Genomic DNA, 27,260 nt, shown 5'->3' with positions numbered 1-27,260 from the left:
TATGTGCAACAAAGGTAGGCGTGTTGTTTTCATATGCAGATCTGAAATATTGTCTTATATGCAAGAGGAGGAGTGATGGGGGTTCAGGCAAAAGCCAGGCTATGGATTGCATTGCTAAATGCTCCATCAGAGTGCAATGGTCGCCTGTCCTTTTTTTAAGTGATGATGTGGGTTTAGCCTGTGCTGTATGTATGTATGGGTGGCTGACTGCCACCCACCCAGAAAGTGTATGGAAGGCTGGTTGGCTGCCAGCCTTCCTTCCATTCCTATGAGTAATGTGAGTGCTCATGAAGGGGACATGGTTGGGTCCACCCCTTTCCCGGTTATCCCCTCTAGGCCTTTTGGCTTAGATCAAGTGTAAAAAAAGAAAGGATCTTGCGACAGATCGCATCCTGAGGCACGTTTTTTTTTGTGTGAATACTTGCACTTGGGTGACTTGTGAGCACATACTGATACATACGTTCCCTATCTGGGGACCATAAATTAAATGGATTTTTGAGAAAGGGAGCTGATTTGGAAGCTTGCTTCTGTCGCCCTATGCATTGACCCGATGTGGCAGTATCTTCGGGTAGTGAACAGTGCACCACCCCATTCCAGTGTTAAACAAGAAAGATTCTCATTTAATCCTCCGTGGGTGAGAATTTGAGTTTGAGAATTGGAGACCAAAATGATGAGTTGCACTGACTGGTTTATGAACGTCTATTCATTTAGCGTTTTAATGACCATGTTTGCACACTGATTGGTGTAAAAAAATAAAATAAAACTAAATAATAATAATCTAGCACACCTGTGCAGGTTTGACATGACATGACAGGTAGCTGTCTTGTGGGTGGTGCTGAATCCTGTTAAATGACATGAGGGTCTCATGCCTATACACAAGGGTGTGTCATTGCTGTTGCTTGACCATGCATTGGTTTCTGTGGTCAGTGAATGATAAAAACAAAATTTACCATCCATTGATGGATGGGAAATCCGCCATGAGGCATTTGTTTTTAGAAACTGCTGCTCACAACCAATGTTGCAATGGAGTGTCTCCATCTGCTGGTGGTATTGGAAAGGCATTAGTGCTATGACAGGGTCTGAAGAAGAAGAAGAAGAAGAAGAAGAAGAAGAAGAAGAAGAAGAAGAAGAAGAAGAAGACGGAAAAAAATATATATAAAAAGAAAAAGAGAGAGAGAGAGAGAGACTGACTTAGTGAGCGAGTGAGTGAGAGAGTGAGAGTGAGTGAGAGTGAATGAGTGAGTGAGTGATTGAGTGAGTGAGTGAGTGAGTGAGTGAGAACAAATGAGTTAAAGCAAGTGAGTGAGAGAGATCGAATGAATGAAAGTCTGAATGACAGAAAGAAAAAAGGATGAAGAAAGAAGCATGAAGAAAAAAAAATGTATATGGAGTTGCTGACATGAGTGCAATCTACAAAGCCGTTGAGGCTGATCCTCATGGGAGGATTATTGCACCAGGACCCTTAGCACTTTTAAAATGCCATTCAATGCCACGGGCTAGATGTAAACTGCAGATGACCATGTTGTGGTAGTTACCATGGATACCCAAGTGATGTGTGAGCTAACACATAGGCCCAACAGATTCCAAGAAGGCCAGAATCACCAGCGGCACCACCATCGATTGTCAGGTCACCCGGATTCAGCAAATACCAGAGTCCAAAATGATGCAGGTTTATACTGTTAATTTTCAGTTTATCGTTACAGTTGGTGTTATTCCATGTCGGAAGGGACGCAGCTGCAGCCAGTGGGGTAACTAGAGACAGGCAGGCAGCTATGTGCAACAAAGGTAGGCGTGTTGTTTTCATATGCAGATCTGAAATATTGTCTTATATGCAAGAGGAGGAGTGATGGGGGTTCAGGCAAAAGCCAGGCTATGGATTGCATTGCTAAATGCTCCATCAGAGTGCGATGGTCGCCTGTCCTTTTTTTAAGTGATGATGTGGGTTTAGCCTGTGCTGTATGTATGTATGGGTGGCTGACTGCCACCCACCCAGAAAGTGTATGGGAGGCTGGTTGGCTGCCAGCCTTCCTTCCATTCCTATGAGTAATGTGAGTGCTCATGAAGGAGACATGGTTGGGTCCACCCCTTTCCCGGTTATCCCCTCTAGGCCTTTTGGCTTAGATCAAGTGTAAAAAAAGAAAGGATCTTGCGACAGATCGCATCCTGAGGCACGTTTTTTTTTGTGTGAATACTTGCACTTGGGTGACTTGTGAGCACATACTGATACATACGTTCCCTATCTGGGGACCATAAATTAAATGGATTTTTGAGAAAGGGAGCTGATTTGGAAGCTTGCTTCTGTCGCCCTATGCATTGACCCGATGTGGCAGTATCTTCGGGTAGTGAACAGTGCACCACCCCATTCCAGTGTTAAACAAGAAAGATTCTCATTTAATCCTCCGTGGGTGAGAATTTGAGTTTGAGAATTGGAGACCAAAATGATGAGTTGCACTGACTGGTTTATGAACGTCTATTCATTTAGCGTTTTAATGACCATGTTTGCACACTGATTGGTGTAAAAAAATAAAATAAAACTAAATAATAATAATCTAGCACACCTGTGCAGGTTTGACATGACATGACAGGTAGCTGTCTTGTGGGTGGTGCTGAATCCTGTTAAATGACATGAGGGTCTCATGCCTATACACAAGGGTGTGTCATTGCTGTTGCTTGACCATGCATTGGTTTCTGTGGTCAGTGAATGATAAAAACAAAATTTACCATCCATTGATGGATGGGAAATCCGCCATGAGGCATTTGTTTTTAGAAACTGCTGCTCACAACCAATGTTGCAATGGAGTGTCTCCATCTGCTGGTGGTATTGGAAAGGCATTAGTGCTATGACAGGGTCTGAAGAAGAAGAAGAAGAAGAAGAAGAAGAAGAAGACGGAAAAAAATATATATAAAAAGAAAAAGAGAGAGAGAGAGAGAGACTGACTTAGTGAGCGAGTGAGTGAGAGAGTGAGAGTGAGTGAGAGTGAATGAGTGAGTGAGTGATTGAGTGAGTGAGTGAGTGAGTGAGAACAAATGAGTTAAAGCAAGTGAGTGAGAGAGATCGAATGAATGAAAGTCTGAATGACAGAAAGAAAAAAGGATGAAGAAAGAAGCATGAAGAAAAAAAAATGTATATGGAGTTGCTGACATGAGTGCAATCTACAAAGCCGTTGAGGCTGATCCTCATGGGAGGATTATTGCACCAGGACCCTTAGCACTTTTAAAATGCCATTCAATGCCACGGGCTAGATGTAAACTGCAGATGACCATGTTGTGGTAGTTACCATGGATACCCAAGTGATGTGTGAGCTAACACATAGGCCCAACAGATTCCAAGAAGGCCAGAATCACCAGCGGCACCACCATCGATTGTCAGGTCACCCGGATTCAGCAAATACCAGAGTCCAAAATGATGCAGGTTTATACTGTTAATTTTCAGTTTATCGTTACAGTTGGTGTTATTCCATGTCGGAAGGGACGCAGCTACAGCCAGTGGGGTAACTAGAGACAGGCAGGCAGCTATGTGCAACAAAGGTAGGCGTGTTGTTTTCATATGCAGATCTGAAATATTGTCTTATATGCAAGAGGAGGAGTGATGGGGGTTCAGGCAAAAGCCAGGCTATGGATTGCATTGCTAAATGCTCCATCAGAGTGCAATGGTCGCCTGTCCTTTTTTTAAGTGATGATGTGGGTTTAGCCTGTGCTGTATGTATGTATGGGTGGCTGACTGCCACCCACCCAGAAAGTGTATGGGAGGCTGGTTGGCTGCCAGCCTTCCTTCCATTCCTATGAGTAATGTGAGTGCTCATGAAGGGGACATGGTTGGGTCCACCCCTTTCCCGGTTATCCCCTCTAGGCCTTTTGGCTTAGATCAAGTGTAAAAAAAGAAAGGATCTTGCGACAGATCGCATCCTGAGGCACGTTTTTTTTTGTGTGAATACTTGCACTTGGGTGACTTGTGAGCACATACTGATACATACGTTCCCTATCTGGGGACCATAAATTAAATGGATTTTTGAGAAAGGGAGCTGATTTGGAAGCTTGCTTCTGTCGCCCTATGCATTGACCCGATGTGGCAGTATCTTCGGGTAGTGAACAGTGCACCACCCCATTCCAGTGTTAAACAAGAAAGATTCTCATTTAATCCTCCGTGGGTGAGAATTTGAGTTTGAGAATTGGAGACCAAAATGATGAGTTGCACTGACTGGTTTATGAACGTCTATTCATTTAGCGTTTTAATGACCATGTTTGCACACTGATTGGTGTAAAAAAATAAAATAAAACTAAATAATAATAATCTAGCACACCTGTGCAGGTTTGACATGACATGACAGGTAGCTGTCTTGTGGGTGGTGCTGAATCCTGTTAAATGACATGAGGGTCTCATGCCTATACACAAGGGTGTGTCATTGCTGTTGCTTGACCATGCATTGGTTTCTGTGGTCAGTGAATGATAAAAACAAAATTTACCATCCATTGATGGATGGGAAATCCGCCATGAGGCATTTGTTTTTAGAAACTGCTGCTCACAACCAATGTTGCAATGGAGTGTCTCCATCTGCTGGTGGTATTGGAAAGGCATTAGTGCTATGACAGGGTCTGAAGAAGAAGAAGAAGAAGAAGAAGAAGAAGAAGACGGAAAAAAATATATATAAAAAGAAAAAGAGAGAGAGAGAGAGAGACTGACTTAGTGAGCGAGTGAGTGAGAGAGTGAGAGTGAGTGAGAGTGAATGAGTGAGTGAGTGATTGAGTGAGTGAGTGAGTGAGTGAGAACAAATGAGTTAAAGCAAGTGAGTGAGAGAGATCGAATGAATGAAAGTCTGAATGACAGAAAGAAAAAAGGATGAAGAAAGAAGCATGAAGAAAAAAAAAATGTATATGGAGTTGCTGACATGAGTGCAATCTACAAAGCCGTTGAGGCTGATCCTCATGGGAGGATTATTGCACCAGGACCCTTAGCACTTTTAAAATGCCATTCAATGCCACGGGCTAGATGTAAACTGCAGATGACCATGTTGTGGTAGTTACCATGGATACCCAAGTGATGTGTGAGCTAACACATAGGCCCAACAGATTCCAAGAAGGCCAGAATCACCAGCGGCACCACCATCGATTGTCAGGTCACCCGGATTCAGCAAATACCAGAGTCCAAAATGATGCAGGTTTATACTGTTAATTTTCAGTTTATCGTTACAGTTGGTGTTATTCCATGTCGGAAGGGACGCAGCTACAGCCAGTGGGGTAACTAGAGACAGGCAGGCAGCTATGTGCAACAAAGGTAGGCGTGTTGTTTTCATATGCAGATCTGAAATATTGTCTTATATGCAAGAGGAGGAGTGATGGGGGTTCAGGCAAAAGCCAGGCTATGGATTGCATTGCTAAATGCTCCATCAGAGTGCAATGGTCGCCTGTCCTTTTTTTAAGTGATGATGTGGGTTTAGCCTGTGCTGTATGTATGTATGGGTGGCTGACTGCCACCCACCCAGAAAGTGTATGGGAGGCTGGTTGGCTGCCAGCCTTCCTTCCATTCCTATGAGTAATGTGAGTGCTCATGAAGGGGACATGGTTGGGTCCACCCCTTTCCCGGTTATCCCCTCTAGGCCTTTTGGCTTAGATCAAGTGTAAAAAAAGAAAGGATCTTGCGACAGATCGCATCCTGAGGCACGTTTTTTTTTGTGTGAATACTTGCACTTGGGTGACTTGTGAGCACATACTGATACATACGTTCCCTATCTGGGGACCATAAATTAAATGGATTTTTGAGAAAGGGAGCTGATTTGGAAGCTTGCTTCTGTCGCCCTATGCATTGACCCGATGTGGCAGTATCTTCGGGTAGTGAACAGTGCACCACCCCATTCCAGTGTTAAACAAGAAAGATTCTCATTTAATCCTCCGTGGGTGAGAATTTGAGTTTGAGAATTGGAGACCAAAATGATGAGTTGCACTGACTGGTTTATGAACGTCTATTCATTTAGCGTTTTAATGACCATGTTTGCACACTGATTGGTGTAAAAAAATAAAATAAAACTAAATAATAATAATCTAGCACACCTGTGCAGATTTGACATGACATGACAGGTAGCTGTCTTGTGGGTGGTGCTGAATCCTGTTAAATGACATGAGGGTCTCATGCCTATACACAAGGGTGTGTCATTGCTGTTGCTTGACCATGCATTGGTTTCTGTGGTCAGTGAATGATAAAAACAAAATTTACCATCCATTGATGGATGGGAAATCCGCCATGAGGCATTTGTTTTTAGAAACTGCTGCTCACAACCAATGTTGCAATGGAGTGTCTCCATCTGCTGGTGGTATTGGAAAGGCATTAGTGCTATGACAGGGTCTGAAGAAGAAGAAGAAGAAGAAGAAGACGGAAAAAAATATATATAAAAAGAAAAAGAGAGAGAGAGAGAGAGAGAGACTGACTTAGTGAGCGAGTGAGTGAGAGAGTGAGAGTGAGTGAGAGTGAATGAGTGAGTGAGTGATTGAGTGAGTGAGTGAGTGAGTGAGAACAAATGAGTTAAAGCAAGTGAGTGAGAGAGATCGAATGAATGAAAGTCTGAATGACAGAAAGAAAAAAGGATGAAGAAAGAAGCATGAAGAAAAAAAAATGTATATGGAGTTGCTGACATGAGTGCAATCTACAAAGCCGTTGAGGCTGATCCTCATGGGAGGATTATTGCACCAGGACCCTTAGCACTTTTAAAATGCCATTCAATGCCACGGGCTAGATGTAAACTGCAGATGACCATGTTGTGGTAGTTACCATGGATACCCAAGTGATGTGTGAGCTAACACATAGGCCCAACAAATTCCAAGAAGGCCAGAATCACCAGCGGCACCACCATCGATTGTCAGGTCACCCGGATTCAGCAAATACCAGAGTCCAAAATGATGCAGGTTTATACTGTTAATTTTCAGTTTATCGTTACAGTTGGTGTTATTCCATGTCGGAAGGGACGCAGCTACAGCCAGTGGGGTAACTAGAGACAGGCAGGCAGCTATGTGCAACAAAGGTAGGCGTGTTGTTTTCATATGCAGATCTGAAATATTGTCTTATATGCAAGAGGAGGAGTGATGGGGGTTCAGGCAAAAGCCAGGCTATGGATTGCATTGCTAAATGCTCCATCAGAGTGCAATGGTCGCCTGTCCTTTTTTTAAGTGATGATGTGGGTTTAGCCTGTGCTGTATGTATGTATGGGTGGCTGACTGCCACCCACCCAGAAAGTGTATGGGAGGCTGGTTGGCTGCCAGCCTTCCTTCCATTCCTATGAGTAATGTGAGTGCTCATGAAGGGGACATGGTTGGGTCCACCCCTTTCCCGGTTATCCCCTCTAGGCCTTTTGGCTTAGATCAAGTGTAAAAAAAGAAAGGATCTTGCGACAGATCGCATCCTGAGGCACGTTTTTTTTTTGTGTGAATACTTGCACTTGGGTGACTTGTGAGCACATACTGATACATACGTTCCCTATCTGGGGACCATAAATTAAATGGATTTTTGAGAAAGGGAGCTGATTTGGAAGCTTGCTTCTGTCGCCCTATGCATTGACCCGATGTGGCAGTATCTTCGGGTAGTGAACAGTGCACCACCCCATTCCAGTGTTAAACAAGAAAGATTCTCATTTAATCCTCCGTGGGTGAGAATTTGAGTTTGAGAATTGGAGACCAAAATGATGAGTTGCACTGACTGGTTTATGAACGTCTATTCATTTAGCGTTTTAATGACCATGTTTGCACACTGATTGGTGTAAAAAAATAAAATAAAACTAAATAATAATAATCTAGCACACCTGTGCAGATTTGACATGACATGACAGGTAGCTGTCTTGTGGGTGGTGCTGAATCCTGTTAAATGACATGAGGGTCTCATGCCTATACACAAGGGTGTGTCATTGCTGTTGCTTGACCATGCATTGGTTTCTGTGGTCAGTGAATGATAAAAACAAAATTTACCATCCATTGATGGATGGGAAATCCGCCATGAGGCATTTGTTTTTAGAAACTGCTGCTCACAACCAATGTTGCAATGGAGTGTCTCCATCTGCTGGTGGTATTGGAAAGGCATTAGTGCTATGACAGGGTCTGAAGAAGAAGAAGAAGAAGAAGAAGACGGAAAAAAATATATATAAAAAGAAAAAGAGAGAGAGAGAGAGAGAGAGAGAGACTGACTTAGTGAGCGAGTGAGTGAGAGAGTGAGAGTGAGTGAGAGTGAATGAGTGAGTGAGTGATTGAGTGAGTGAGTGAGTGAGTGAGAACAAATGAGTTAAAGCAAGTGAGTGAGAGAGATCGAATGAATGAAAGTCTGAATGACAGAAAGAAAAAAGGATGAAGAAAGAAGCATGAAGAAAAAAAAATGTATATGGAGTTGCTGACATGAGTGCAATCTACAAAGCCGTTGAGGCTGATCCTCATGGGAGGATTATTGCACCAGGACCCTTAGCACTTTTAAAATGCCATTCAATGCCACGGGCTAGATGTAAACTGCAGATGACCATGTTGTGGTAGTTACCATGGATACCCAAGTGATGTGTGAGCTAACACATAGGCCCAACAAATTCCAAGAAGGCCAGAATCACCAGCGGCACCACCATCGATTGTCAGGTCACCCGGATTCAGCAAATACCAGAGTCCAAAATGATGCAGGTTTATACTGTTAATTTTCAGTTTATCGTTACAGTTGGTGTTATTCCATGTCGGAAGGGACGCAGCTACAGCCAGTGGGGTAACTAGAGACAGGCAGGCAGCTATGTGCAACAAAGGTAGGCGTGTTGTTTTCATATGCAGATCTGAAATATTGTCTTATATGCAAGAGGAGGAGTGATGGGGGTTCAGGCAAAAGCCAGGCTATGGATTGCATTGCTAAATGCTCCATCAGAGTGCAATGGTCGCCTGTCCTTTTTTTAAGTGATGATGTGGGTTTAGCCTGTGCTGTATGTATGTATGGGTGGCTGACTGCCACCCACCCAGAAAGTGTATGGGAGGCTGGTTGGCTGCCAGCCTTCCTTCCATTCCTATGAGTAATGTGAGTGCTCATGAAGGGGACATGGTTGGGTCCACCCCTTTCCCGGTTATCCCCTCTAGGCCTTTTGGCTTAGATCAAGTGTAAAAAAAGAAAGGATCTTGCGACAGATCGCATCCTGAGGCACGTTTTTTTTTTGTGTGAATACTTGCACTTGGGTGACTTGTGAGCACATACTGATACATACGTTCCCTATCTGGGGACCATAAATTAAATGGATTTTTGAGAAAGGGAGCTGATTTGGAAGCTTGCTTCTGTCGCCCTATGCATTGACCCGATGTGGCAGTATCTTCGGGTAGTGAACAGTGCACCACCCCATTCCAGTGTTAAACAAGAAAGATTCTCATTTAATCCTCCGTGGGTGAGAATTTGAGTTTGAGAATTGGAGACCAAAATGATGAGTTGCACTGACTGGTTTATGAACGTCTATTCATTTAGCGTTTTAATGACCATGTTTGCACACTGATTGGTGTAAAAAAATAAAATAAAACTAAATAATAATAATCTAGCACACCTGTGCAGATTTGACATGACATGACAGGTAGCTGTCTTGTGGGTGGTGCTGAATCCTGTTAAATGACATGAGGGTCTCATGCCTATACACAAGGGTGTGTCATTGCTGTTGCTTGACCATGCATTGGTTTCTGTGGTCAGTGAATGATAAAAACAAAATTTACCATCCATTGATGGATGGGAAATCCGCCATGAGGCATTTGTTTTTAGAAACTGCTGCTCACAACCAATGTTGCAATGGAGTGTCTCCATCTGCTGGTGGTATTGGAAAGGCATTAGTGCTATGACAGGGTCTGAAGAAGAAGAAGAAGAAGAAGAAGACGGAAAAAAATATATATAAAAAGAAAAAGAGAGAGAGAGAGAGAGAGAGACTGACTTAGTGAGCGAGTGAGTGAGAGAGTGAGAGTGAGTGAGAGTGAATGAGTGAGTGAGTGATTGAGTGAGTGAGTGAGTGAGTGAGAACAAATGAGTTAAAGCAAGTGAGTGAGAGAGATCGAATGAATGAAAGTCTGAATGACAGAAAGAAAAAAGGATGAAGAAAGAAGCATGAAGAAAAAAAAATGTATATGGAGTTGCTGACATGAGTGCAATCTACAAAGCCGTTGAGGCTGATCCTCATGGGAGGATTATTGCACCAGGACCCTTAGCACTTTTAAAATGCCATTCAATGCCACGGGCTAGATGTAAACTGCAGATGACCATGTTGTGGTAGTTACCATGGATACCCAAGTGATGTGTGAGCTAACACATAGGCCCAACAGATTCCAAGAAGGCCAGAATCACCAGCGGCACCACCATCGATTGTCAGGTCACCCGGATTCAGCAAATACCAGAGTCCAAAATGATGCAGGTTTATACTGTTAATTTTCAGTTTATCGTTACAGTTGGTGTTATTCCATGTCGGAAGGGACGCAGCTACAGCCAGTGGGGTAACTAGAGACAGGCAGGCAGCTATGTGCAACAAAGGTAGGCGTGTTGTTTTCATATGCAGATCTGAAATATTGTCTTATATGCAAGAGGAGGAGTGATGGGGGTTCAGGCAAAAGCCAGGCTATGGATTGCATTGCTAAATGCTCCATCAGAGTGCAATGGTCGCCTGTCCTTTTTTTAAGTGATGATGTGGGTTTAGCCTGTGCTGTATGTATGTATGGGTGGCTGACTGCCACCCACCCAGAAAGTGTATGGGAGGCTGGTTGGCTGCCAGCCTTCCTTCCATTCCTATGAGTAATGTGAGTGCTCATGAAGGGGACATGGTTGGGTCCACCCCTTTCCCGGTTATCCCCTCTAGGCCTTTTGGCTTAGATCAAGTGTAAAAAAAGAAAGGATCTTGCGACAGATCGCATCCTGAGGCACGTTTTTTTTTGTGTGAATACTTGCACTTGGGTGACTTGTGAGCACATACTGATACATACGTTCCCTATCTGGGGACCATAAATTAAATGGATTTTTGAGAAAGGGAGCTGATTTGGAAGCTTGCTTCTGTCGCCCTATGCATTGACCCGATGTGGCAGTATCTTCGGGTAGTGAACAGTGCACCACCCCATTCCAGTGTTAAACAAGAAAGATTCTCATTTAATCCTCCGTGGGTGAGAATTTGAGTTTGAGAATTTGAGTTTGAGAATTGGAGACCAAAATGATGAGTTGCACTGACTGGTTTATGAACGTCTATTCATTTAGCGTTTTAATGACCATGTTTGCACACTGATTGGTGTAAAAAAATAAAATAAAACTAAATAATAATAATCTAGCACACCTGTGCAGATTTGACATGACATGACAGGTAGCTGTCTTGTGGGTGGTGCTGAATCCTGTTAAATGACATGAGGGTCTCATGCCTATACACAAGGGTGTGTCATTGCTGTTGCTTGACCATGCATTGGTTTCTGTGGTCAGTGAATGATAAAAACAAAATTTACCATCCATTGATGGATGGGAAATCCGCCATGAGGCATTTGTTTTTAGAAACTGCTGCTCACAACCAATGTTGCAATGGAGTGTCTCCATCTGCTGGTGGTATTGGAAAGGCATTAGTGCTATGACAGGGTCTGAAGAAGAAGAAGAAGAAGAAGAAGACGGAAAAAAATATATATAAAAAGAAAAAGAGAGAGAGAGAGAGAGAGAGACTGACTTAGTGAGCGAGTGAGTGAGAGAGTGAGAGTGAGTGAGAGTGAATGAGTGAGTGAGTGATTGAGTGAGTGAGTGAGTGAGTGAGAACAAATGAGTTAAAGCAAGTGAGTGAGAGAGATCGAATGAATGAAAGTCTGAATGACAGAAAGAAAAAAGGATGAAGAAAGAAGCATGAAGAAAAAAAAATGTATATGGAGTTGCTGACATGAGTGCAATCTACAAAGCCGTTGAGGCTGATCCTCATGGGAGGATTATTGCACCAGGACCCTTAGCACTTTTAAAATGCCATTCAATGCCACGGGCTAGATGTAAACTGCAGATGACCATGTTGTGGTAGTTACCATGGATACCCAAGTGATGTGTGAGCTAACACATAGGCCCAACAAATTCCAAGAAGGCCAGAATCACCAGCGGCACCACCATCGATTGTCAGGTCACCCGGATTCAGCAAATACCAGAGTCCAAAATGATGCAGGTTTATACTGTTAATTTTCAGTTTATCGTTACAGTTGGTGTTATTCCATGTCGGAAGGGACGCAGCTACAGCCAGTGGGGTAACTAGAGACAGGCAGGCAGCTATGTGCAACAAAGGTAGGCGTGTTGTTTTCATATGCAGATCTGAAATATTGTCTTATATGCAAGAGGAGGAGTGATGGGGGTTCAGGCAAAAGCCAGGCTATGGATTGCATTGCTAAATGCTCCATCAGAGTGCAATGGTCGCCTGTCCTTTTTTTAAGTGATGATGTGGGTTTAGCCTGTGCTGTATGTATGTATGGGTGGCTGACTGCCACCCACCCAGAAAGTGTATGGGAGGCTGGTTGGCTGCCAGCCTTCCTTCCATTCCTATGAGTAATGTGAGTGCTCATGAAGGGGACATGGTTGGGTCCACCCCTTTCCCGGTTATCCCCTCTAGGCCTTTTGGCTTAGATCAAGTGTAAAAAAAGAAAGGATCTTGCGACAGATCGCATCCTGAGGCACGTTTTTTTTTGTGTGAATACTTGCACTTGGGTGACTTGTGAGCACATACTGATACATACGTTCCCTATCTGGGGACCATAAATTAAATGGATTTTTGAGAAAGGGAGCTGATTTGGAAGCTTGCTTCTGTCGCCCTATGCATTGACCCGATGTGGCAGTATCTTCGGGTAGTGAACAGTGCACCACCCCATTCCAGTGTTAAACAAGAAAGATTCTCATTTAATCCTCCGTGGGTGAGAATTTGAGTTTGAGAATTGGAGACCAAAATGATGAGTTGCACTGACTGGTTTATGAACGTCTATTCATTTAGCGTTTTAATGACCATGTTTGCACACTGATTGGTGTAAAAAAATAAAATAAAACTAAATAATAATAATCTAGCACACCTGTGCAGATTTGACATGACATGACAGGTAGCTGTCTTGTGGGTGGTGCTGAATCCTGTTAAATGACATGAGGGTCTCATGCCTATACACAAGGGTGTGTCATTGCTGTTGCTTGACCATGCATTGGTTTCTGTGGTCAGTGAATGATAAAAACAAAATTTACCATCCATTGATGGATGGGAAATCCGCCATGAGGCATTTGTTTTTAGAAACTGCTGCTCACAACCAATGTTGCAATGGAGTGTCTCCATCTGCTGGTGGTATTGGAAAGGCATTAGTGCTATGACAGGGTCTGAAGAAGAAGAAGAAGAAGAAGAAGACGGAAAAAAATATATATAAAAAGAAAAAGAGAGAGAGAGAGAGAGAGAGACTGACTTAGTGAGCGAGTGAGTGAGAGAGTGAGAGTGAGTGAGAGTGAATGAGTGAGTGAGTGATTGAGTGAGTGAGTGAGTGAGTGAGAACAAATGAGTTAAAGCAAGTGAGTGAGAGAGATCGAATGAATGAAAGTCTGAATGACAGAAAGAAAAAAGGATGAAGAAAGAAGCATGAAGAAAAAAAAATGTATATGGAGTTGCTGACATGAGTGCAATCTACAAAGCCGTTGAGGCTGATCCTCATGGGAGGATTATTGCACCAGGACCCTTAGCACTTTTAAAATGCCATTCAATGCCACGGGCTAGATGTAAACTGCAGATGACCATGTTGTGGTAGTTACCATGGATACCCAAGTGATGTGTGAGCTAACACATAGGCCCAACAGATTCCAAGAAGGCCAGAATCACCAGCGGCACCACCATCGATTGTCAGGTCACCCGGATTCAGCAAATACCAGAGTCCAAAATGATGCAGGTTTATACTGTTAATTTTCAGTTTATCGTTACAGTTGGTGTTATTCCATGTCGGAAGGGACGCAGCTACAGCCAGTGGGGTAACTAGAGACAGGCAGGCAGCTATGTGCAACAAAGGTAGGCGTGTTGTTTTCATATGCAGATCTGAAATATTGTCTTATATGCAAGAGGAGGAGTGATGGGGGTTCAGGCAAAAGCCAGGCTATGGATTGCATTGCTAAATGCTCCATCAGAGTGCAATGGTCGCCTGTCCTTTTTTTAAGTGATGATGTGGGTTTAGCCTGTGCTGTATGTATGTATGGGTGGCTGACTGCCACCCACCCAGAAAGTGTATGGGAGGCTGGTTGGCTGCCAGCCTTCCTTCCATTCCTATGAGTAATGTGAGTGCTCATGAAGGGGACATGGTTGGGTCCACCCCTTTCCCGGTTATCCCCTCTAGGCCTTTTGGCTTAGATCAAGTGTAAAAAAAGAAAGGATCTTGCGACAGATCGCATCCTGAGGCACGTTTTTTTTTGTGTGAATACTTGCACTTGGGTGACTTGTGAGCACATACTGATACATACGTTCCCTATCTGGGGACCATAAATTAAATGGATTTTTGAGAAAGGGAGCTGATTTGGAAGCTTGCTTCTGTCGCCCTATGCATTGACCCGATGTGGCAGTATCTTCGGGTAGTGAACAGTGCACCACCCCATTCCAGTGTTAAACAAGAAAGATTCTCATTTAATCCTCCGTGGGTGAGAATTTGAGTTTGAGAATTGGAGACCAAAATGATGAGTTGCACTGACTGGTTTATGAACGTCTATTCATTTAGCGTTTTAATGACCATGTTTGCACACTGATTGGTGTAAAAAAATAAAATAAAACTAAATAATAATAATCTAGCACACCTGTGCAGGTTTGACATGACATGACAGGTAGCTGTCTTGTGGGTGGTGCTGAATCCTGTTAAATGACATGAGGGTCTCATGCCTATACACAAGGGTGTGTCATTGCTGTTGCTTGACCATGCATTGGTTTCTGTGGTCAGTGAATGATAAAAACAAAATTTACCATCCATTGATGGATGGGAAATCCGCCATGAGGCATTTGTTTTTAGAAACTGCTGCTCACAACCAATGTTGCAATGGAGTGTCTCCATCTGCTGGTGGTATTGGAAAGGCATTAGTGCTATGACAGGGTCTGAAGAAGAAGAAGAAGAAGAAGAAGACGGAAAAAAATATATATAAAAAGAAAAAGAGAGAGAGAGATAGAGAGAGACTGACTTAGTGAGCGAGTGAGTGAGAGAGTGAGAGTGAGTGAGAGTGAATGAGTGAGTGAGTGATTGAGTGAGTGAGTGAGTGAGTGAGAACAAATGAGTTAAAGCAAGTGAGTGAGAGAGATCGAATGAATGAAAGTCTGAATGACAGAAAGAAAAAAGGATGAAGAAAGAAGCATGAAGAAAAAAAAATGTATATGGAGTTGCTGACATGAGTGCAATCTACAAAGCCGTTGAGGCTGATCCTCATGGGAGGATTATTGCACCAGGACCCTTAGCACTTTTAAAATGCCATTCAATGCCACGGGCTAGATGTAAACTGCAGATGACCATGTTGTGGTAGTTACCATGGATACCCAAGTGATGTGTGAGCTAACACATAGGCCCAACAGATTCCAAGAAGGCCAGAATCACCAGCGGCACCACCATCGATTGTCAGGTCACCCGGATTCAGCAAATACCAGAGTCCAAAATGATGCAGGTTTATACTGTTAATTTTCAGTTTATCGTTACAGTTGGTGTTATTCCATGTCGGAAGGGACGCAGCTACAGCCAGTGGGGTAACTAGAGACAGGCAGGCAGCTATGTGCAACAAAGGTAGGCGTGTTGTTTTCATATGCAGATCTGAAATATTGTCTTATATGCAAGAGGAGGAGTGATGGGGGTTCAGGCAAAAGCCAGGCTATGGATTGCATTGCTAAATGCTCCATCAGAGTGCAATGGTCGCCTGTCCTTTTTTTAAGTGATGATGTGGGTTTAGCCTGTGCTGTATGTATGTATGGGTGGCTGACTGCCACCCACCCAGAAAGTGTATGGGAGGCTGGTTGGCTGCCAGCCTTCCTTCCATTCCTATGAGTAATGTGAGTGCTCATGAAGGGGACATGGTTGGGTCCACCCCTTTCCCGGTTATCCCCTCTAGGCCTTTTGGCTTAGATCAAGTGTAAAAAAAGAAAGGATCTTGCGACAGATCGCATCCTGAGGCACGTTTTTTTTTGTGTGAATACTTGCACTTGGGTGACTTGTGAGCACATACTGATACATACGTTCCCTATCTGGGGACCATAAATTAAATGGATTTTTGAGAAAGGGAGCTGATTTGGAAGCTTGCTTCTGTCGCCCTATGCATTGACCCGATGTGGCAGTATCTTCGGGTAGTGAACAGTGCACCACCCCATTCCAGTGTTAAACAAGAAAGATTCTCATTTAATCCTCCGTGGGTGAGAATTTGAGTTTGAGAATTGGAGACCAAAATGATGAGTTGCACTGACTGGTTTATGAACGTCTATTCATTTAGCGTTTTAATGACCATGTTTGCACACTGATTGGTGTAAAAAAATAAAATAAAACTAAATAATAATAATCTAGCACACCTGTGCAGGTTTGACATGACATGACAGGTAGCTGTCTTGTGGGTGGTGCTGAATCCTGTTAAATGACATGAGGGTCTCATGCCTATACACAAGGGTGTGTCATTGCTGTTGCTTGACCATGCATTGGTTTCTGTGGTCAGTGAATGATAAAAACAAAATTTACCATCCATTGATGGATGGGAAATCCGCCATGAGGCATTTGTTTTTAGAAACTGCTGCTCACAACCAATGTTGCAATGGAGTGTCTCCATCTGCTGGTGGTATTGGAAAGGCATTAGTGCTATGACAGGGTCTGAAGAAGAAGAAGAAGAAGAAGAAGAAGACGGAAAAAAATATATATAAAAAGAAAAAGAGAGAGAGAGAGAGAGACTGACTTAGTGAGCGAGTGAGTGAGAGAGTGAGAGTGAGTGAGAGTGAATGAGTGAGTGAGTGATTGAGTGAGTGAGTGAGTGAGTGAGTGAGAACAAATGAGTTAAAGCAAGTGAGTGAGAGAGATCGAATGAATGAAAGTCTGAATGACAGAAAGAAAAAAGGATGAAGAAAGAAGCATGAAGAAAAAAAAATGTATATGGAGTTGCTGACATGAGTGCAATCTACAAAGCCGTTGAGGCTGATCCTCATGGGAGGATTATTGCACCAGGACCCTTAGCACTTTTAAAATGCCATTCAATGCCACGGGCTAGATGTAAACTGCAGATGACCATGTTGTGGTAGTTACCATGGATACCCAAGTGATGTGTGAGCTAACACATAGGCCCAACAGATTCCAAGAAGGCCAGAATCACCAGCGGCACCACCATCGATTGTCAGGTCACCCGGATTCAGCAAATACCAGAGTCCAAAATGATGCAGGTTTATACTGTTAATTTTCAGTTTATCGTTACAGTTGGTGTTATTCCATGTCGGAAGGGACGCAGCTACAGCCAGTGGGGTAACTAGAGACAGGCAGGCAGCTATGTGCAACAAAGGTAGGCGTGTTGTTTTCATATGCAGATCTGAAATATTGTCTTATATGCAAGAGGAGGAGTGATGGGGGTTCAGGCAAAAGCCAGGCTATGGATTGCATTGCTAAATGCTCCATCAGAGTGCAATGGTCGCCTGTCCTTTTTTTAAGTGATGATGTGGGTTTAGCCTGTGCTGTATGTATGTATGGGTGGCTGACTGCCACCCACCCAGAAAGTGTATGGGAGGCTGGTTGGCTGCCAGCCTTCCTTCCATTCCTATGAGTAATGTGAGTGCTCATGAAGGGGACATGGTTGGGTCCACCCCTTTCCCGGTTATCCCCTCTAGGCCTTTTGGCTTAGATCAAGTGTAAAAAAAGAAAGGATCTTGCGACAGATCGCATCCTGAGGCACGTTTTTTTTTGTGTGAATACTTGCACTTGGGTGACTTGTGAGCACATACTGATACATACGTTCCCTATCTGGGGACCATAAATTAAATGGATTTTTGAGAAAGGGAGCTGATTTGGAAGCTTGCTTCTGTCGCCCTATGCATTGACCCGATGTGGCAGTATCTTCGGGTAGTGAACAGTGCACCACCCCATTCCAGTGTTAAACAAGAAAGATTCTCATTTAATCCTCCGTGGGTGAGAATTTGAGTTTGAGAATTGGAGACCAAAATGATGAGTTGCACTGACTGGTTTATGAACGTCTATTCATTTAGCGTTTTAATGACCATGTTTGCACACTGATTGGTGTAAAAAAATAAAATAAAACTAAATAATAATAATCTAGCACACCTGTGCAGGTTTGACATGACATGACAGGTAGCTGTCTTGTGGGTGGTGCTGAATCCTGTTAAATGACATGAGGGTCTCATGCCTATACACAAGGGTGTGTCATTGCTGTTGCTTGACCATGCATTGGTTTCTGTGGTCAGTGAATGATAAAAACAAAATTTACCATCCATTGATGGATGGGAAATCCGCCATGAGGCATTTGTTTTTAGAAACTGCTGCTCACAACCAATGTTGCAATGGAGTGTCTCCATCTGCTGGTGGTATTGGAAAGGCATTAGTGCTATGACAGGGTCTGAAGAAGAAGAAGAAGAAGAAGAAGACGGAAAAAAATATATATAAAAAGAAAAAGAGAGAGAGAGAGAGAGACTGACTTAGTGAGCGAGTGAGTGAGAGAGTGAGAGTGAGTGAGAGTGAATGAGTGAGTGAGTGATTGAGTGAGTGAGTGAGTGAGTGAGAACAAATGAGTTAAAGCAAGTGAGTGAGAGAGATCGAATGAATGAAAGTCTGAATGACAGAAAGAAAAAAGGATGAAGAAAGAAGCATGAAGAAAAAAAAATGTATATGGAGTTGCTGACATGAGTGCAATCTACAAAGCCGTTGAGGCTGATCCTCATGGGAGGATTATTGCACCAGGACCCTTAGCACTTTTAAAATGCCATTCAATGCCACGGGCTAGATGTAAACTGCAGATGACCATGTTGTGGTAGTTACCATGGATACCCAAGTGATGTGTGAGCTAACACATAGGCCCAACAGATTCCAAGAAGGCCAGAATCACCAGCGGCACCACCATCGATTGTCAGGTCACCCGGATTCAGCAAATACCAGAGTCCAAAATGATGCAGGTTTATACTGTTAATTTTCAGTTTATCGTTACAGTTGGTGTTATTCCATGTCGGAAGGGACGCAGCTACAGCCAGTGGGGTAACTAGAGACAGGCAGGCAGCTATGTGCAACAAAGGTAGGCGTGTTGTTTTCATATGCAGATCTGAAATATTGTCTTATATGCAAGAGGAGGAGTGATGGGGGTTCAGGCAAAAGCCAGGCTATGGATTGCATTGCTAAATGCTCCATCAGAGTGCAATGGTCGCCTGTCCTTTTTTTAAGTGATGATGTGGGTTTAGCCTGTGCTGTATGTATGTATGGGTGGCTGACTGCCACCCACCCAGAAAGTGTATGGGAGGCTGGTTGGCTGCCAGCCTTCCTTCCATTCCTATGAGTAATGTGAGTGCTCATGAAGGGGACATGGTTGGGTCCACCCCTTTCCCGGTTATCCCCTCTAGGCCTTTTGGCTTAGATCAAGTGTAAAAAAAGAAAGGATCTTGCGACAGATCGCATCCTGAGGCACGTTTTTTTTTGTGTGAATACTTGCACTTGGGTGACTTGTGAGCACATACTGATACATACGTTCCCTATCTGGGGACCATAAATTAAATGGATTTTTGAGAAAGGGAGCTGATTTGGAAGCTTGCTTCTGTCGCCCTATGCATTGACCCGATGTGGCAGTATCTTCGGGTAGTGAACAGTGCACCACCCCATTCCAGTGTTAAACAAGAAAGATTCTCATTTAATCCTCCGTGGGTGAGAATTTGAGTTTGAGAATTGGAGACCAAAATGATGAGTTGCACTGACTGGTTTATGAACGTCTATTCATTTAGCGTTTTAATGACCATGTTTGCACACTGATTGGTGTAAAAAAATAAAATAAAACTAAATAATAATAATCTAGCACACCTGTGCAGGTTTGACATGACATGACAGGTAGCTGTCTTGTGGGTGGTGCTGAATCCTGTTAAATGACATGAGGGTCTCATGCCTATACACAAGGGTGTGTCATTGCTGTTGCTTGACCATGCATTGGTTTCTGTGGTCAGTGAATGATAAAAACAAAATTTACCATCCATTGATGGATGGGAAATCCGCCATGAGGCATTTGTTTTTAGAAACTGCTGCTCACAACCAATGTTGCAATGGAGTGTCTCCATCTGCTGGTGGTATTGGAAAGGCATTAGTGCTATGACAGGGTCTGAAGAAGAAGAAGAAGAAGAAGAAGAAGAAGAAGAAGAAGACGGAAAAAAATATATATAAAAAGAAAAAGAGAGAGAGAGAGAGAGACTGACTTAGTTAGCGAGTGAGTGAGAGAGTGAGAGTGAGTGAGAGTGAATGAGTGAGTGAGTGATTGAGTGAGTGAGTGAGTGAGTGAGAACAAATGAGTTAAAGCAAGTGAGTGAGAGAGATCGAATGAATGAAAGTCTGAATGACAGAAAGAAAAAAGGATGAAGAAAGAAGCATGAAGAAAAAAAAATGTATATGGAGTTGCTGACATGAGTGCAATCTACAAAGCCGTTGAGGCTGATCCTCATGGGAGGATTATTGCACCAGGACCCTTAGCACTTTTAAAATGCCATTCAATGCCACGGGCTAGATGTAAACTGCAGATGACCATGTTGTGGTAGTTACCATGGATACCCAAGTGATGTGTGAGCTAACACATAGGCCCAACAGATTCCAAGAAGGCCAGAATCACCAGCGGCACCACCATCGATTGTCAGGTCACCCGGATTCAGCAAATACCAGAGTCCAAAATGATGCAGGTTTATACTGTTAATTTTCAGTTTATCGTTACAGTTGGTGTTATTCCATGTCGGAAGGGACGCAGCTACAGCCAGTGGGGTAACTAGAGACAGGCAGGCAGCTATGTGCAACAAAGGTAGGCGTGTTGTTTTCATATGCAGATCTGAAATATTGTCTTATATGCAAGAGGAGGAGTGATGGGGGTTCAGGCAAAAGCCAGGCTATGGATTGCATTGCTAAATGCTCCATCAGAGTGCAATGGTCGCCTGTCCTTTTTTTAAGTGATGATGTGGGTTTAGCCTGTGCTGTATGTATGTATGGGTGGCTGACTGCCACCCACCCAGAAAGTGTATGGGAGGCTGGTTGGCTGCCAGCCTTCCTTCCATTCCTATGAGTAATGTGAGTGCTCATGAAGGGGACATGGTTGGGTCCACCCCTTTCCCGGTTATCCCCTCTAGGCCTTTTGGCTTAGATCAAGTGTAAAAAAAGAAAGGATCTTGCGACAGATCGCATCCTGAGGCACGTTTTTTTTTTGTGTGAATACTTGCACTTGGGTGACTTGTGAGCACATACTGATACATACGTTCCCTATCTGGGGACCATAAATTAAATGGATTTTTGAGAAAGGGAGCTGATTTGGAAGCTTGCTTCTGTCGCCCTATGCATTGACCCGATGTGGCAGTATCTTCGGGTAGTGAACAGTGCACCACCCCATTCCAGTGTTAAACAAGAAAGATTCTCATTTAATCCTCCGTGGGTGAGAATTTGAGTTTGAGAATTGGAGACCAAAATGATGAGTTGCACTGACTGGTTTATGAACGTCTATTCATTTAGCGTTTTAATGACCATGTTTGCACACTGATTGGTGTAAAAAAATAAAATAAAACTAAATAATAATAATCTAGCACACCTGTGCAGGTTTGACATGACATGACAGGTAGCTGTCTTGTGGGTGGTGCTGAATCCTGTTAAATGACATGAGGGTCTCATGCCTATACACAAGGGTGTGTCATTGCTGTTGCTTGACCATGCATTGGTTTCTGTGGTCAGTGAATGATAAAAACAAAATTTACCATCCATTGATGGATGGGAAATCCGCCATGAGGCATTTGTTTTTAGAAACTGCTGCTCACAACCAATGTTGCAATGGAGTGTCTCCATCTGCTGGTGGTATTGGAAAGGCATTAGTGCTATGACAGGGTCTGAAGAAGAAGAAGAAGAAGAAGAAGAAGAAGAAGAAGACGGAAAAAAATATATATAAAAAGAAAAAGAGAGAGAGAGAGAGAGACTGACTTAGTGAGCGAGTGAGTGAGAGAGTGAGAGTGAGTGAGAGTGAATGAGTGAGTGATTGAGTGAGTGAGTGAGTGAGTGAGAACAAATGAGTTAAAGCAAGTGAGTGAGAGAGATCGAATGAATGAAAGTCTGAATGACAGAAAGAAAAAAGGATGAAGAAAGAAGCATGAAGAAAAAAAAATGTATATGGAGTTGCTGACATGAGTGCAATCTACAAAGCCGTTGAGGCTGATCCTCATGGGAGGATTATTGCACCAGGACCCTTAGCACTTTTAAAATGCCATTCAATGCCACGGGCTAGATGTAAACTGCAGATGACCATGTTGTGGTAGTTACCATGGATACCCAAGTGATGTGTGAGCTAACACATAGGCCCAACAGATTCCAAGAAGGCCAGAATCACCAGCGGCACCACCATCGATTGTCAGGTCACCCGGATTCAGCAAATACCAGAGTCCAAAATGATGCAGGTTTATACTGTTAATTTTCAGTTTATCGTTACAGTTGGTGTTATTCCATGTCGGAAGGGACGCAGCTACAGCCAGTGGGGTAACTAGAGACAGGCAGGCAGCTATGTGCAACAAAGGTAGGCGTGTTGTTTTCATATGCAGATCTGAAATATTGTCTTATATGCAAGAGGAGCAGTGATGGGGGTTCAGGCAAAAGCCAGGCTATGGATTGCATTGCTAAATGCTCCATCAGAGTGCAATGGTTGCCTGTCCTTTTTTTAAGTGATGATGTGGGTTTAGCCTGTGCTGTATGTATGTATGGGTGGCTGACTGCCACCCACCCAGAAAGTGTATGGGAGGCTGGTTGGCTGCCAGCCTTCCTTCCATTCCTATGAGTAATGTGAGTGCTCATGAAGGGGACATGGTTGGGTCCACCCCTTTCCCGGTTATCCCCTCTAGGCCTTTTGGCTTAGATCAAGTGTAAAAAAAGAAAGGATCTTGCGACAGATCGCATCCTGAGGCACGTTTTTTTTTGTGTGAATACTTGCACTTGGGTGACTTGTGAGCACATACTGATACATACGTTCCCTATCTGGGGACCATAAATTAAATGGATTTTTGAGAAAGGGAGCTGATTTGGAAGCTTGCTTCTGTCGCCCTATGCATTGACCCGATGTGGCAGTATCTTCGGGTAGTGAACAGTGCACCACCCCATTCCAGTGTTAAACAAGAAAGATTCTCATTTAATCCTCCGTGGGTGAGAATTTGAGTTTGAGAATTGGAGACCAAAATGATGAGTTGCACTGACTGGTTTATGAACGTCTATTCATTTAGCGTTTTAATGACCATGTTTGCACACTGATTGGTGTAAAAAAATAAAATAAAACTAAATAATAATAATCTAGCACACCTGTGCAGGTTTGACATGACATGACAGGTAGCTGTCTTGTGGGTGGTGCTGAATCCTGTTAAATGACATGAGGGTCTCATGCCTAGTGTTGAGCGGCATAGGCCATATTCGAATTCGCGAATATTCGCGAATATATGGACGAATATTCGTCATATATTCGCGAATATTCGCATATTCGTTATATTCTCGTTTTATTTTCGCGTATGCGAAAATACGCGCATTCGAAAATTAACATATGTGGAAATTCGCATATGCGAAAATTAGCATATGCGAATTTTCGTATATGCGAATTTTCGCGCGCCAGTCTCACACAGTAGTATTACAGCCTTCTTTACACCACACAAGCTGGAAGCAGAGAGGGGTGATCACTGTGATGTGTACTGTGAAGAAAAAAAAAAAAAAAAAAACGAATATTCGTAATTACGAATATATAGCGCTATATTCGCGAAATTCGCGAATTCGCGAATATGCGATATTCGCGAATAATATTCGAATTGCGAATATTCGCGAGCAACACTACTCATGCCTATACACAAGGGTGTGTCATTGCTGTTGCTTGACCATGCATTGGTTTCTGTGGTCAGTGAATGATAAAAACAAAATTTACCATCCATTGATGGATGGGAAATCCGCCATGAGGCATTTGTTTTTAGAAACTGCTGCTCACAACCAATGTTGCAATGGAGTGTCTCCATCTGCTGGTGGTATTGGAAAGGCATTAGTGCTATGACAGGGTCTGAAGAAGAAGAAGAAGAAGAAGAAGAAGAAGAAGAAGAAGACGGAAAAAAATATATATAAAAAGAAAAAGAGAGAGAGAGAGAGAGACTGACTTAGTGAGCGAGTGAGTGAGAGAGTGAGAGTGAGTGAGAGTGAATGAGTGAGTGAGTGATTGAGTGAGTGAGTGAGTGAGTGAGTGAGAACAAATGAGTTAAAGCAAGTGAGTGAGAGAGATCGAATGAATGAAAGTCTGAATGACAGAAAGAAAAAAGGATGAAGAAAGAAGCATGAAGAAAAAAAAATGTATATGGAGTTGCTGACATGAGTGCAATCTACAAAGCCGTTGAGGCTGATCCTCATGGGAGGATTATTGCACCAGGACCCTTAGCACTTTTAAAATGCCATTCAATGCCACGGGCTAGATGTAAACTGCAGATGACCATGTTGTGGTAGTTACCATGGATACCCAAGTGATGTGTGAGCTAACACATAGGCCCAACAGATTCCAAGAAGGCCAGAATCACCAGCGGCACCACCATCGATTGTCAGGTCACCCGGATTCAGCAAATACCAGAGTCCAAAATGATGCAGGTTTATACTGTTAATTTTCAGTTTATCGTTACAGTTGGTGTTATTCCATGTCGGAAGGGACGCAGCTACAGCCAGTGGGGTAACTAGAGACAGGCAGGCAGCTATGTGCAACAAAGGTAGGCGTGTTGTTTTCATATGCAGATCTGAAATATTGTCTTATATGCAAGAGGAGGAGTGATGGGGGTTCAGGCAAAAGCCAGGCTATGGATTGCATTGCTAAATGCTCCATCAGAGTGCAATGGTCGCCTGTCCTTTTTTTAAGTGATGATGTGGGTTTAGTCTGTGCTGTATGTATGTATGGGTGGCTGACTGCCACCCACCCAGAAAGTGTATGGGAGGCTGGTTGGCTGCCAGCCTTCCTTCCATTCCTATGAGTAATGTGAGTGCTCATGAAGGGGACATGGTTGGGTCCACCCCTTTCCCGGTTATCCCCTCTAGGCCTTTTGGCTTAGATCAAGTGTAAAAAAAGAAAGGATCTTGCGACAGATCGCATCCTGAGGCACGTTTTTTTTTGTGTGAATACTTGCACTTGGGTGACTTGTGAGCACATACTGATACATACGTTCCCTATCTGGGGACCATAAATTAAATGGATTTTTGAGAAAGGGAGCTGATTTGGAAGCTTGCTTCTGTCGCCCTATGCATTGACCCGATGTGGCAGTATCTTCGGGTAGTGAACAGTGCACCACCCCATTCCAGTGTTAAACAAGAAAGATTCTCATTTAATCCTCCGTGGGTGAGAATTTGAGTTTGAGAATTGGAGACCAAAATGATGAGTTGCACTGACTGGTTTATGAACGTCTATTCATTTAGCGTTTTAATGACCATGTTTGCACACTGATTGGTGTAAAAAAATAAAATAAAACTAAATAATAATAATCTAGCACACCTGTGCAGGTTTGACATGACATGACAGGTAGCTGTCTTGTGGGTGGTGCTGAATCCTGTTAAATGACATGAGGGTCTCATGCCTATACACAAGGGTGTGTCATTGCTGTTGCTTGACCATGCATTGGTTTCTGTGGTCAGTGAATGATAAAAACAAAATTTACCATCCATTGATGGATGGGAAATCCGCCATGAGGCATTTGTTTTTAGAAACTGCTGCTCACAACCAATGTTGCAATGGAGTGTCTCCATCTGCTGGTGGTATTGGAAAGGCATTAGTGCTATGACAGGGTCTGAAGAAGAAGAAGAAGAAGAAGAAGAAGAAGAAGAAGACGGAAAAAAATATATATAAAAAGAAAAAGAGAGAGAGAGAGAGAGACTGACTTAGTGAGCGAGTGAGTGAGAGAGTGAGAGTGAGTGAGAGTGAATGAGTGAGTGATTGAGTGAGTGAGTGAGTGAGTGAGTGAGAACAAATGAGTTAAAGCAAGTGAGTGAGAGAGATCGAATGAATGAAAGTCTGAATGACAGAAAGAAAAAAGGATGAAGAAAGAAGCATGAAGAAAAAAAAATGTATATGGAGTTGCTGACATGAGTGCAATCTACAAAGCCGTTGAGGCTGATCCTCATGGGAGGATTATTGCACCAGGACCCTTAGCACTTTTAAAATGCCATTCAATGCCACGGGCTAGATGTAAACTGCAGATGACCATGTTGTGGTAGTTACCATGGATACCCAAGTGATGTGTGAGCTAACACATAGGCCCAACAGATTCCAAGAAGGCCAGAATCACCAGCGGCACCACCATCGATTGTCAGGTCACCCGGATTCAGCAAATACCAGAGTCCAAAATGATGCAGGTTTATACTGTTAATTTTCAGTTTATCGTTACAGTTGGTGTTATTCCATGTCGGAAGGGACGCAGCTACAGCCAGTGGGGTAACTAGAGACAGGCAGGCAGCTATGTGCAACAAAGGTAGGCGTGTTGTTTTCATATGCAGATCTGAAATATTGTCTTATATGCAAGAGGAGGAGTGATGGGGGTTCAGGCAAAAGCCAGGCTATGGATTGCATTGCTAAATGCTCCATCAGAGTGCAATGGTCGCCTGTCCTTTTTTTAAGTGATGATGTGGGTTTAGCCTGTGCTGTATGTATGTATGGGTGGCTGACTGCCACCCACCCAGAAAGTGTATGGGAGGCTGGTTGGCTGCCAGCCTTCCTTCCATTCCTATGAGTAATGTGAGTGCTCATGAAGGGGACATGGTTGGGTCCACCCCTTTCCCGGTTATCCCCTCTAGGCCTTTTGGCTTAGATCAAGTGTAAAAAAAGAAAGGATCTTGCGACAGATCGCATCCTGAGGCACGTTTTTTTTTGTGTGAATACTTGCACTTGGGTGACTTGTGAGCACATACTGATACATACGTTCCCTATCTGGGGACCATAAATTAAATGGATTTTTGAGAAAGGGAGCTGATTTGGAAGCTTGCTTCTGTCGCCCTATGCATTGACCCGATGTGGCAGTATCTTCGGGTAGTGAACAGTGCACCACCCCATTCCAGTGTTAAACAAGAAAGATTCTCATTTAATCCTCCGTGGGTGAGAATTT

The 27,260-nt window shown here is 43.3% G+C and overlaps 16 pseudogenes; all 16 read left to right on the top strand.

Moving 5' to 3' along the window:
- The first annotated feature begins 325 nt into the window (after positions 1-325).
- Positions 326-589, top strand: LOC130342775 (U2 spliceosomal RNA; annotated as a pseudogene).
- Positions 590-2,096: 1,507 nt separating this feature from the next.
- On the top strand, positions 2,097-2,360 carry LOC130342774 (U2 spliceosomal RNA; annotated as a pseudogene).
- A 1,479-nt stretch (positions 2,361-3,839) lies between these two features.
- Positions 3,840-4,103, top strand: LOC130342773 (U2 spliceosomal RNA; annotated as a pseudogene).
- Positions 4,104-5,583: 1,480 nt separating this feature from the next.
- LOC130342772 (U2 spliceosomal RNA) lies at positions 5,584-5,847 on the top strand (annotated as a pseudogene).
- Positions 5,848-7,321: 1,474 nt separating this feature from the next.
- Positions 7,322-7,586, top strand: LOC130342713 (U2 spliceosomal RNA; annotated as a pseudogene).
- A 1,478-nt stretch (positions 7,587-9,064) lies between these two features.
- Positions 9,065-9,329, top strand: LOC130342712 (U2 spliceosomal RNA; annotated as a pseudogene).
- A 1,474-nt stretch (positions 9,330-10,803) lies between these two features.
- Positions 10,804-11,067, top strand: LOC130342771 (U2 spliceosomal RNA; annotated as a pseudogene).
- Positions 11,068-12,555: 1,488 nt separating this feature from the next.
- LOC130342768 (U2 spliceosomal RNA) lies at positions 12,556-12,819 on the top strand (annotated as a pseudogene).
- Positions 12,820-14,293: 1,474 nt separating this feature from the next.
- On the top strand, positions 14,294-14,557 carry LOC130342767 (U2 spliceosomal RNA; annotated as a pseudogene).
- A 1,474-nt stretch (positions 14,558-16,031) lies between these two features.
- LOC130342766 (U2 spliceosomal RNA) lies at positions 16,032-16,295 on the top strand (annotated as a pseudogene).
- Positions 16,296-17,772: 1,477 nt separating this feature from the next.
- Positions 17,773-18,036, top strand: LOC130342765 (U2 spliceosomal RNA; annotated as a pseudogene).
- Positions 18,037-19,506: 1,470 nt separating this feature from the next.
- Positions 19,507-19,770, top strand: LOC130342764 (U2 spliceosomal RNA; annotated as a pseudogene).
- A 1,485-nt stretch (positions 19,771-21,255) lies between these two features.
- LOC130342710 (U2 spliceosomal RNA) lies at positions 21,256-21,520 on the top strand (annotated as a pseudogene).
- Positions 21,521-22,998: 1,478 nt separating this feature from the next.
- LOC130342763 (U2 spliceosomal RNA) lies at positions 22,999-23,262 on the top strand (annotated as a pseudogene).
- Positions 23,263-25,195: 1,933 nt separating this feature from the next.
- On the top strand, positions 25,196-25,459 carry LOC130342762 (U2 spliceosomal RNA; annotated as a pseudogene).
- Positions 25,460-26,941: 1,482 nt separating this feature from the next.
- On the top strand, positions 26,942-27,205 carry LOC130342761 (U2 spliceosomal RNA; annotated as a pseudogene).
- The last annotated feature ends 55 nt before the right edge of the window (positions 27,206-27,260 follow it).

The sequence above is a fragment of the Hyla sarda genome, unplaced genomic scaffold, assembly GCF_029499605.1.
Source record: "Hyla sarda isolate aHylSar1 unplaced genomic scaffold, aHylSar1.hap1 scaffold_658, whole genome shotgun sequence".
Lineage (NCBI taxonomy): Eukaryota > Metazoa > Chordata > Amphibia > Anura > Hylidae > Hyla > Hyla sarda.
Note: the sequence above shows the minus strand (reverse complement) of the source record. Positions and strands in the feature narration are given on the sequence as shown.